Genomic DNA, 11,762 nt, shown 5'->3' on the forward strand with positions numbered 1-11,762 from the left:
CAGTGGAAACATCTCAGCGCTGGTGTGGGTCTCCATGTAGCTCCTCCTGCTCTAGGCTCTGGCTCCATCAGCATCGTGACATCTGGCATGCCAACAGGAATGTCTACATGGGAGAGAGTGTATGTGGCCTCCAGTGAGCTATTTTTCTCTGTCACGCCTCCAAATGAGGTCATTAAGCTGCAACCTGATTGACAGGTTAGAGTCCATCCCTTCACTCTCAGTAGTCTCAAGTTGACACCAGCGTATGTAACTACTACAAAATAATTTTAAGTAATCTTAGTACTGCTCTTCCTGGCTATGTGGATAGTTTACACTGGAAATGCAAGAGCAGTGGGAGTAGGGCTGGGGGAGGGGGTGTCAAGGTAACAAAATATATTGACACAATATTTTGGCTGCTGTTTTCCAAGATTTCAGACATGGAGTATAATATAAAACACTACTGCCTAAACTTGAGTCAAGAGTACCTTTCCTTCATGATTCAATAACTCTTTAACCAAAGAGTAAAACATTTAGGAGACTGTGTTTTGAGGGAAATAAAAACAATAGTAAAGACAAAGAGATTTATAACAGATAAGTTGTTAATATTAGAAATGTGACTGTGGAAAGCAATAGGGATGCTGAGTTGTGCTACATATATAAATTCACCAAATAGAGAAGTCTTAAACAACATCTTTTGTGTTGTAATAGACAAATTACTGGTTTTATAGTATGCATAGATACCCACATTCTTAGGAAATTGGGGAGACTTTGAATAAAAAACAAATTCAACATCAAAGATCTTGGGTATATATTCCAGTGAAATAAAAATTTACATTCAGAATAATATTGGTATGCAAAATCCTTGACAACTTTAATTTATAAAAGCACAAGTGGAAACATAAGCATATTTAAACCATTTTCTAGTACATTTAACTTTGTATCTCACTATATTTGACCAAAAATAAATAGGAAAACTATTTGTACATAAGCACCTTAGAAAAGATGGCATGCATTTTTTTTTCTGATAAAAATATTCAGAAAAATTTCAAGCTACTCTCAGATTTTGCTATTCAATATAGATAAAACTGCTTATTTAAGGACTAAAATATCTATCAGTAATAGGCAATCATTTAATTTTATTAGATCATCAGTTATGCTTTCTAAATATTCAGCTGGTTGCAATACTGGGCAGTCATTTGACTTCATCTGAAGTAGATTTAGACGATTTATAGTATTTTGATCATTTCCTGTGGGAAATTTCTTTGGCAAGAGCATCTTGCAGTTCCTCCTCTAGCTATTTTTGATTTTGCCTCCGTATCACTGTTACTAATCCATATAAAGCCACTTAGAAGAAACTAAGTATGATAATCACAGTTAATAACGTTCTTAGAAAATTAAAATTGCATGGAAAGTTCTATATCTGCTCAGGATTTTATTTAATGGTAGGTGACTCTTCTTATGTGTTCATTTATCTCATCAAAAAACATTCCCCAAATATCAAATAGATATCTGAGTATAATATGTGAAATGAAAGATTTCTTTTGATAACCCAACTGAACTCATGTCTGTCTAATCTAGACTCCAGAGGACTTCCAGGTAGTGATGCATTGTAAAGAAAAATTTGGATGGTATAGTCTTATGCAGTTTAGATGTCTTAGTACCTTAAAAGTAAATAATAACTAGAAAGAAAAAACATATGTATTATGGCTTTCATGAAGCTAGAGTTGTGTCAATTGTACTCTAAACATAATTGGCAGTCAATTTTATAGAGATGCATTATTCACAAGTTCTATCAGTCAAATATATAAAGAGTTAAATTATTAGGCTTAGTAAATCTCAGTTAGAATTTGATTAACTTAAAAAAAAACTCCAGATATTGTTTTATAGAAGAAATTTAGTATAGGGTATTGTATACTCAGCACATTATCAGAAAGTCCAAGGAAAGTCCAAGCAAATAAGAGTGAACATCATTTCTCTTTTCAGGATATAAGAAACTTGCCATAGATTATCTCAGCTGACTTGCACACTAAAGTAGATCCCTTTCAGAATACACTCCAGGATTTGTTCATAACCTTTCCAATATTATTTCTTCTGAGACCATTCCTGAATGTTGAAGGAAGAATTATGACCATTGTCTCTTTCTTTAATTCCAATACAAGTGAAATTGGAAGAATATGATCTAGATTATGATGTTTTGGAAATGTGGGAAATGCTATTTCCAGGATGATTGTTCCTATATTACATAGAGAAGCATAGAATATTGGGGATGTGGTAGAATGGGTGACTGAGTTTAGTTTTGGGTTTAGCAGAGTAAAAGTAGATAATCTTCATATAAGAGAACTAGCATTTAGTCTGGGTTATGGCAGAATTGAGAAGAATGAGGATTCCACAACACCTCATTGACCTCCCAAAGAACCTGGACATAAACCAGGAGATGGTCATTCTCACAGAACAAGGGAATCCTAATTGTTTTAAAAGTGTCTAAAATCCTGAACAACGTGTTTCAGGATTGAATCTTCTCATCGTATTTATCCAATCTGTATACTGAGAAAATAATCAGAGAAGCTGGGTTATATGAAGAAATATGTAGAATCGGAATTGGAGGAAAGCTTATTAACCTCCTTAGACAAGCAGATAAGCTTCCTTTGCTAGCTGAAAATGTGGAGGACTTGAATCACTTGCTGATGAAGATGAATGACTGGAGCCTTAAGTCTGGATTGCAATTCAATGAAGAGAAAACGTAAATCCTCAGAACTGGAGCACTATAGAACATCGTGGTAAGTGGCGATGAAATTGAACTTGTTAAGGAATTCATCTTGCTTGGATCCACAGTCAATGCTCATTGAATCAGCAGACATGAAACCCAATTACATATTTCATTAGGCAAATGTTCTCCATACGACCTCTTTAAAGTGTTGAAGAGCATGAATGTCATTTTGAGGACCAACGTGTGACTCACCCAAACCTTGGTATTCTCAGTCACTTCATATGCGTGTCAAAGTTAGACAATGAATAACAAAGACCACAAAAAACCTGATACATTTGGATCTTGGTGTCGAGGATGGAAATTGAAAGTACCCTAGACTGCAGAAACAAAACTTGTGAGGATGGCACAGGCCAGGCAGTGATTTGACCTGTGGTACATGGGGTCTCTATGAGTTTGAACTGTCTCAATGGCACCTAACAGCAAGTCCCACTGGTACGCCTCATAAAAAAGAGCAAGGAATCATAAGGAAAGCTGTGGATCATAGACCTACCCTGACAAACAGGGTGCTGTGAGGAATTGAAATTAACTTGACAGCCACTGGATAATTTCAAGAACAGAAAAAAAATATTTATTATCCTGCATGAAAGTGTTTTCAACCTTTTAGATTACTCCACCATTTGTCACCTGAAATATATGGCATCCCCCCACCCCTCAAAGAAAAAAAAAAGGCACGGCCATTGAGGTTCATCTAACTCATAGCTACACCATGCTGTGTTTTCTAGACTTTTCAAACATTTATAGCTTCAGATGATTCCATCACTATCCTGAAGAATGATTTGTGGGTTTGGATGATAGAATCAATGTGGTAAGGGAGCTGTAGGGGTAACTTTGGCTGCTAATTTCAAGCTTGGCAGTTCAAGGTGATGAGCCATTCTGGGCAGAATATGTGGCTATCTACTCCCGTAATGATCTGCAGCCTAGAAACTCTATGTATATACTACTTAGGTTTAGAACTCAATGCAAAGACAACCAAACTCCTCACACTTAGACCAATAAGTAACACCATGGCAACTGGAGAAAAGGCTGAAAATGTGAAGGATTTTGTCTTGCTTGGTTCCACAATCAATTCTCCTGGATGCAGCAGTAAAGAAATCAAACACATTGCAGTAAGTAAATTTGGTGCATGAGACTGCTTCATAGTATTGCAAAGTAAGGATGTTCCCTTGAAGACGAAGATGAGCTGATCTAAGTCCTGGTGTTTTTCTATTGCCTCACATGCATGTGTAAATTGGACATTAAATCAAGAAGACCAATAAAGAGTTGATGCATTTGAATTGTAGTGCTGGGGGAAAATATTGAAAGTACCATGGACTAATAAAAGAACAAATAATATTCTCTTGGAAGGAGTACAGTCAGAATTCTCCTTAGAAGCAAGGATGGCAAGGCGTTGTCTTACATTGGATATATTCTCAGTAGAGACAAGTCTCTGGAGAAGAACATCATGCTTGGAAAACTGGAGAGGCAGCTAAAATGATCAAGGCCCTCAATGAGATATATTGACACAATTGTGACAATGGGCTCAAACATAGAGCAAATGCGAGGCTCATACAGGACTGCATGGTGCTTCATTCTGTGTGTACAGGGTTGCTATAGCTCAGAATTGGCCCAAAGAAACCTAACAACATGAGTCAGATTTAGCTACATGACCAAGGGGAAATCTTAAAAGCCATTAATTAATGTAATTAATTTTTTATGAACTGTAAAAATGAAAATACACATGTGTGTAGCTTAATCTTTAAGGACACACTTTACAATACATGACTACTGAATGTTTGGAATATAATTATGTTAGTCCAAGATTTATGTGAAAGACCTAACCTTTGTACCAAAGAATACAGCTCCACTTGGAAATAAGTTCATTGATCAGCCCTTCATTTAAAAGGAGGCCTTACTAGAGTAGTATGGCTCCTAATCCAATCTGACTGTTTCCTATTAAAGAAGAAAAGAGGCAGAGAGACACAGGAAAAATGGCCAGTGATCATTGGAAGTATCATGCAATGGGAAGCTAAGGGGTTGTCAAGTTGAAAGAAATAAGAAAGAATCTTCTATTACAGCCTTGGGAGGTAGCATGACCTTGCCAATGCCTTCTATTCATATTTCTAGCTTCTATTCAGATTTCTATGATAATTAAAAGATTTGGTTAAAAACCAAAATAGAGAATTTGGGATTGGTTTGTTTCTTTTAGTTTTATGGAAGCTGATATATTGAACTGATATATTGAAGTTAAAGTAGCAGCCAAAGGAAAGTAGTTATAAAAATCTCATTCCTTATGTTAAAAGTCAAAATGTTTCCTTTGTTGATACATGTTAAACCATCATAGACTAATTAAAATCAAGAAAAAATAATTTAGGATGGTGTTTTTAGAAATTCTCTGTATTAGAAAGAAAATAATAGGTTTATATAAAATGATGTGTTACTGAAAAGGGACTAATTTCTAACAAAAAATTGATCAATGCAAAGGAAGGAAATCATTGTGCCAAGCTGTATCTTATTTAATGGTGTTTCAGATATATCCCCAAAGTCATCTAAGGATTCTCTGGCTGCCAATTGGAAGCATATAGAAGCCGCATTGCTAATAATATTAATCCATTCCCTTCTTTATATGTTGAAAAATACTTATAATCTCCATGCTTTTCTCTTTCTTTACTATGAATATTTATGTGAACACACTATGTGGATCCCCAAATTCCAAACAGAACTCACTGCCACGAGTCCATTTGGACTCACAGTTATCTGATATAGGACAACACAGAATTGCCCAGATGAGTTTCTGAGGCTTTAAATATTCGCGGGAGCAGAAAGCCTCACCATTTCACCCAGGAGCAGCAGGTGGCTTTGAAATACTGACTTGCGGCCAGCAGTCCAATGTACACTCCACTGCATGACCTGGCCTCCACGTGGATCACTGGCTGGTGTAGTAAAGCACCAACCCACACATGATCCCTCTAGCAAACTTGTAAGAGGAAAATATTTGGTCCTCTAATTCTGGACTATAGTACATGCTGATTCCATTGCCAGACTAGTTCTTTTACTCCTCCCATATAATCCCTCTTTCCTTTCTTTTGCTTCCCTCCCCTCTCCATTCCTCTTCTTATTACCTTATATTCCACTCTGAACCCATATATGTTTATCCTGACTCATCCTTTTCCTAAATATTGATGTGCGTGTATCTATCCATCTGTATTCCTGCACATCCGTTCATCTATCATAGCTGCCCTATGTACAACAGGAGACACCCTGGTCTTAGGCTTTGCTCCCAATATTTCTTATGCTGGAGTGCATTGTTGCAGCCATTGTGTGCATCAATCTGTAAGCATCGTCCTTTTTTGCTGTCCCTCCACGTTAGGAAAAAGATGTCCTTCTCCAGGGACTGGTCTCCTCTGATAACATGTCCATAGATAAACAGTCATGAAGGGACTCAAGCTTAATTGTTTATATATTCTATATCATATAATTGGTAAAGTAGATTTTCTGTACCAACAACTTGTAGATGTATTTAGCTATATGTTCTTTCTTAAAACATATACCTATTTTCATGTTCTGAAGAAAATCTTCATTTTCTACTCAAGAAATTATACTTTGATATTTTGCAACTATTGACAATTTGTCCCATTGGCGTTTCTGCAATCATATTCCATTGCAGAACTTGATCATTCACTTATCAACTGTTCATACACAAGATTTGAATAAATACTAGTGAATCAACTTAAAAACTGTTTTTGTTTGTTGGTTGGTTTTGCCTAACCTTGTTAATACCAAGAGTCAACCATCTTCTTTATACTCTTTCATGATAGAGTATAATCTATTCTGAAATTCATTCCACAACTTTTGCATTTGTTTTCATTAAGTTTTAGTAATCGATGTAAAAATATTTCAAATGGCTAAGCAATGATAGTAGTAACATTCATATTCCATTATACAACAAATATTTAGGCAAAGATATAAACCACAAGCTTGAATGATGAAAAACATTTAAGTTTAATTTGGTATTCTTTTTAAGCTAGTACATTATGTACTTCAAAGTTAAAAAAAATACTGAAAATGTACATGACATTCCAAAATAACAGTAAAGTGAAGTGAAGCATTTTCTACATGTGTTTCAGTTCTCAGAACAGAACAATTATCTACCTGTCCACCTCTGGCCTCTCCAACCACAGGAAATGCTGGTTCTTTTCTTTTTCTTTTATTTTTTCTATTGCTGTTATATAAATGCATTATGCAGGAGAGTAGCAGATTGCCAGTAATCTAATCACATAGAAGGCTATAACAACCTCCTAAAGCTCAAAGGGACTGCCTGCAGGCTGCCCTCTCTTTAGATAACTGAAAATGCAGAATGCAAAGTATAGTATTCTCCATTTTAAAGGTGTTTAAAACAGAGTACACAGAAAAAGAAAAGTCTCTAGGCATGAGATGCAGTCATAATGCCTTAAAACCATAAATAACAAAATAAACCTTTTGCCATAGAATCAATTCTAATTCAGATTCACAGGGACAGCTTAGGACAGAGTAGAATTATCTCCTAGGTTTTCCAGAGTTGTTCATTGTTAAGAAAGCCGAGTGCTACATTGTCCTCCCTCAGAGCCACAGAGAGGATGGTTGATTTGAACTGCAGTCCTCTGGGTTAGTAGCCAAGAGTTAACCACTTGTTATAAGGGGAATCCTTAATATTGGCTTTGGAGGACTAATTATTCACCAAAAAAAAATGAAAAAAAGAGATAAGAAACACTTTAGGAAGACAAGTTCAAAAAGATTACTCTAAAAGAGAAGTGCATATTTTTATTCTAAATATATTTACCCTGTGTGAACAAATATGGGGTTTATGGACATATATGCATAGAGAGAGAGAAAGATGCACAGCTAGCTAGATAGAGACATACGTGTTGTTAAATGTTGTCGAGTTGGTTCCAACTCATAGCTAACTTAGATGCAACAGAATGAAATGCTGTCAGCCCTGCGCCATCCTCACAAGTTTTCATATATTTGAGCCGATTTTTGTGGCCTCTGTGCCAATTTTGTCTTTCAAGCACTTCCTCTTTCTCTGCGCCTCCACTTTACCAAGCATGAAAGTCTTCCTGGGGACTGCTCTCCCCTGATAGCTTGTCCAGAGGACGAGACTTGAAGTCTCTCTCCAGCATCTCGGCCGGCAGAGAGCATTCTGGCTATACTTCCTCCAAGACCGATCTGTTTATTGTTTGACAGACCGTGGTACTTTCAACATTCCTTGACAAAATAGTATATGTAATGAAACTAAACATATTTCAGTTAAGGAAACCGTTATTGTTATTAGGTGCTACCCATACATGCTGATTGCTAGCCACCCTATTTACAACAGAGCAACATTAAGACCTGCCCTTGGGCCATCCTCACAATTGTTATGTTTGAGCCCATTTTCTCAGCTACTGTACCAATTCATCTTGGCCATGGTCTTCCTTTTTTTTTTCCCCTGCCCCTTCACTTTTCTAAGTATGATGTCCACTTCTAGGGGCACGTATCTCCTGAGAACCATGTAAAAAACACATGAGACAAAGTGTTACCATTTCGTCTTCTTAAGGAACATTCTGGTTCAATTTCTTCCAAGCCACCCTTGTTTGTTGTTTCAATATTCTTCGCTAACACCTAACTGAGGAGCCCTCATGGTGCAGTGGCTATGAGTGGGGCTGAGATCTTCATGGTCAGCAGCTCTGGGAGAAAGACTGGGCTTTCTACTCTGTAAACAGCGCATCACTATCAGTCAGCACTGACTCAACGACAGCGAAAACACCGCTTCACATGCATATGAGGTTATCAGAAACGCCAGGGCTTTGGGCATGCACACACTAGTCTTCAAATGGACATCTGTGCTTTTCAACATTTACAGAAGTCTCATGAAGCAGATTTATCCAGTGCAATGTTTTATTGGATCTCTGAACTGCTACTTCCATGAGCATTGATGGTGGATCCAAGCAAGATGAAATCTTTGAAAATTTCATCATTTTTTTCCATTTAGCATGATGTTACCTATAAAAGGTAGTTTGTAAGCTTTTCTCCAAAATTCATTCTGCATTCTTATTCTTATTCAAACAGTCCAAGTTATTTGATAATTTTCTTGGCATACAGATTGAAGAAGTATGGGAAGAGACTCCAACAATGACATACAATTTTATTTCACATCATGTAGATTCCTTTGTTCTGTTCCCATAACTGTCCCTTGATCCACGTACAGGCTCACCATGAGTACAATTAAGTGTTCTGGAATTCCCAAGCTTGTCAACACAGTCTAGTTCATTTGCAAAGTCAACACAGCACAAGTAAGCATGTTTCTGGTATTCTTTGCTTTCATTCAAGAGCTATCTGACTTCATCAATGATATGCCCTGTCAAGTCCCCCTCAATATGAATGCCTAAAATGATGGCAGCTCAGTGTCAGTTCATTGCTGTAACCATGATTAATAGATCTTAATAAAAAATTCAGTTATGATCCTATACTTTGTTCATTCTCTTAGGGTAACTTTCTGTTAAATGGGTTCAAATATGGATCCCTTCCTTACAGTTTGCCAGATAGCTGTCTTCCAAATTTCTTTACCAACATGTGTCAGTGCTTCTAGTGTCTCTTCAGCTGGTTGTAATATTTAAATTGGTATTTCATCAATTTCTGTAGCTTTGTTTGTGGCTAATAACTTTGATAGGAGGGATAGAAGATTTAACCCACATGTAATCAAAGTACTAGAATGATACAATAATTTAAGATTAGATTGATAAAATCTTCAAAATGTAATACCTCCTTTCTTCACAGTAAAAATTCCTTGGAATTTCATTGGTGACTCCATTCTAAATCTGGAGGCAAGCAAGATCATTTAGATTAGTAACGGAGTGCCTAGAGAAATGTTGATATCAACTGATGGTCTGATAATCCCTAGGGAAATGAGATTGTCACCCTATGTAGCCTGCTCACATTTCTCAGGATCCTCAACATTGGAAAACTTGTTAATTATCTCCTGAGTCTGTCACAAAATATGTTAATTGTCTATGCACAAACTGTCCACATCATTTTTGGTACATAATTTGTTGGATTTTTCACTGAATCTTTTAAGTAGTTTAGTTGTAGCAAACTCCACTGGTTCCTTCTGTTAAGCACTTTCAGAAATAAATTTAGAATTTCTTGAATCAACCTAGTCTGTGTCTTTGCCTGAATCAGTGGCAGGCAGACCCAGAACGTGTTCCTTGGCATCCCCCTCAGTGAAGCTGAAACATCTTCTTTCAGTACTGTTGGTCCTGAAGGCCCAGATTACCATCTGATATGGTGAAATGACTACTAATTTTGTTCTGTATGTTTTTTTTTTACATAACGTCCCTACATATTGTTTGCATCTTAGTTTGATGCTTCCTGCAACATTAAATATTTTGCCTATAGAATGTTTTAATATTGTAAGTCCAGACTTATTTGTACTATTTTAATTTCTTATTAATAGGGCGCTAATATATATATCATTCCATAGTACAATTACATAAAGCAGTGTTGTACATGTGCTATCACAATCAGTTTCCAAACATTCTTTTTCTTCCTGGACTCCTTGACGTCAGCTCCATTTTACCCCTCCCCACAGAGCACCACCACTCTGCCCTCCACCTCCAGCCTGAAACCTTATTCTATTTGCTGTTCCTAGAAGTTCATCAGTCCTGGGTTTCATATACCCAAAATGGGAAAGCATCTAACACAAGTTCAAGAGGGTTACCTCAATGACACAGCACCTCTGAGATAAACCCTAATATGAACAAACAAAATAAAAATACAAAAAATTTTGAAAACCAGATCAGGTATAGCATGCATCAGAGAGGGGATCAATTGTTTTAACTGTTAGTCAAGTTTATCTTGTTGATTTTCTATACTTATCTCTCCCAAGCATTCTGCTTAGTGACCCCTTTGCTCTCATTCCTCAAGTTTAGATAGGAAGAGCTCTGCTGGGGCTTATTTCCTATGTAGTACTACAACTGAATCTTGGGCTCCCATTGTCATGCATCACTCTCTGCACAATGTTCTCACCATTTAAGTTCTGATAATAATCCCTCCTTGGATTAGTGGATTACAATTAGTGCAGATTATATGGGTTACAATCCTTTGGTGATTTATGATGGTGCACTTCTTCCAAGTGGACTCAGTTGACATATCATTTAGATGACTGCATGTTTGGAAATAAGCCTTTAAGACCCCAGATGCTACTTTATATGATAGGTGGGCATGAGCTAATTTCTTCACCATGTTTTGCTACAGAACCCATATGTTCTGTCTCCCCTCCTTCCTGAGGGGGAGTATTGAGCAGGACCATGATACAAAAACTAACTGTTCTTAAATTGGTGCTGGGTTTTAGTGGGATCCCAAAAGCGATTCCTGGCATTCCTGGATTTTTTTCCTCTTTTTTGTTGTTGTTGTCGTTGTTTGTCTTTGGCTCTCTTTCAAAACCTCCGTCTTAATTTATGGTAGAGAGTCTTAGTTATCATCTCCCTGGAGAATAATGATCATTTGCTACTATTGTCTTTGATTAGTGCCTGATACTAAATTTTTAAAGTCCTGGGGAGAGAGGGATATTGGGCTAAGGTAGGCTAACTCCATATCACAGTACCTTAATTATTCACTTGTGCAGAATCAATCTTTCGTGCCAGGACACTATTTACACAAATACTGGCAGTTAATTGTCGGGGAAATTTACAATAATAATCACTGAGAATGTCCATCACAGGTTTGCCAGGACAATACATATCTTTTGTGTGTGTGTGTGTGTGTGTGTGTGTGTTTATTTTATTTATTTATTTTAATCGTTTTATTAGGGGCTCATACAACTCTTATGACAATCCATACATACATCAACTGTGTAAAGCACATTTGTATATTCATTGCACTTATCATTCTCAAAACATCTGCTCTCCACCTAAGCCCCTGGCATCAGATTGTCATTTTTCCCCCTCCCTCTCCACTCTTCCCTCCCTCATGAACCCTTGATAATTTACAAATTATCATTTCGTCATATCTTACCCTGTCCGAC

This window comes from Echinops telfairi, unplaced genomic scaffold (assembly GCF_000313985.2).
Source record: "Echinops telfairi isolate 266 unplaced genomic scaffold, ASM31398v2 ScPeMD7_11;HRSCAF=52, whole genome shotgun sequence".
Taxonomy (NCBI): Eukaryota; Metazoa; Chordata; class Mammalia; order Afrosoricida; family Tenrecidae; genus Echinops; species Echinops telfairi.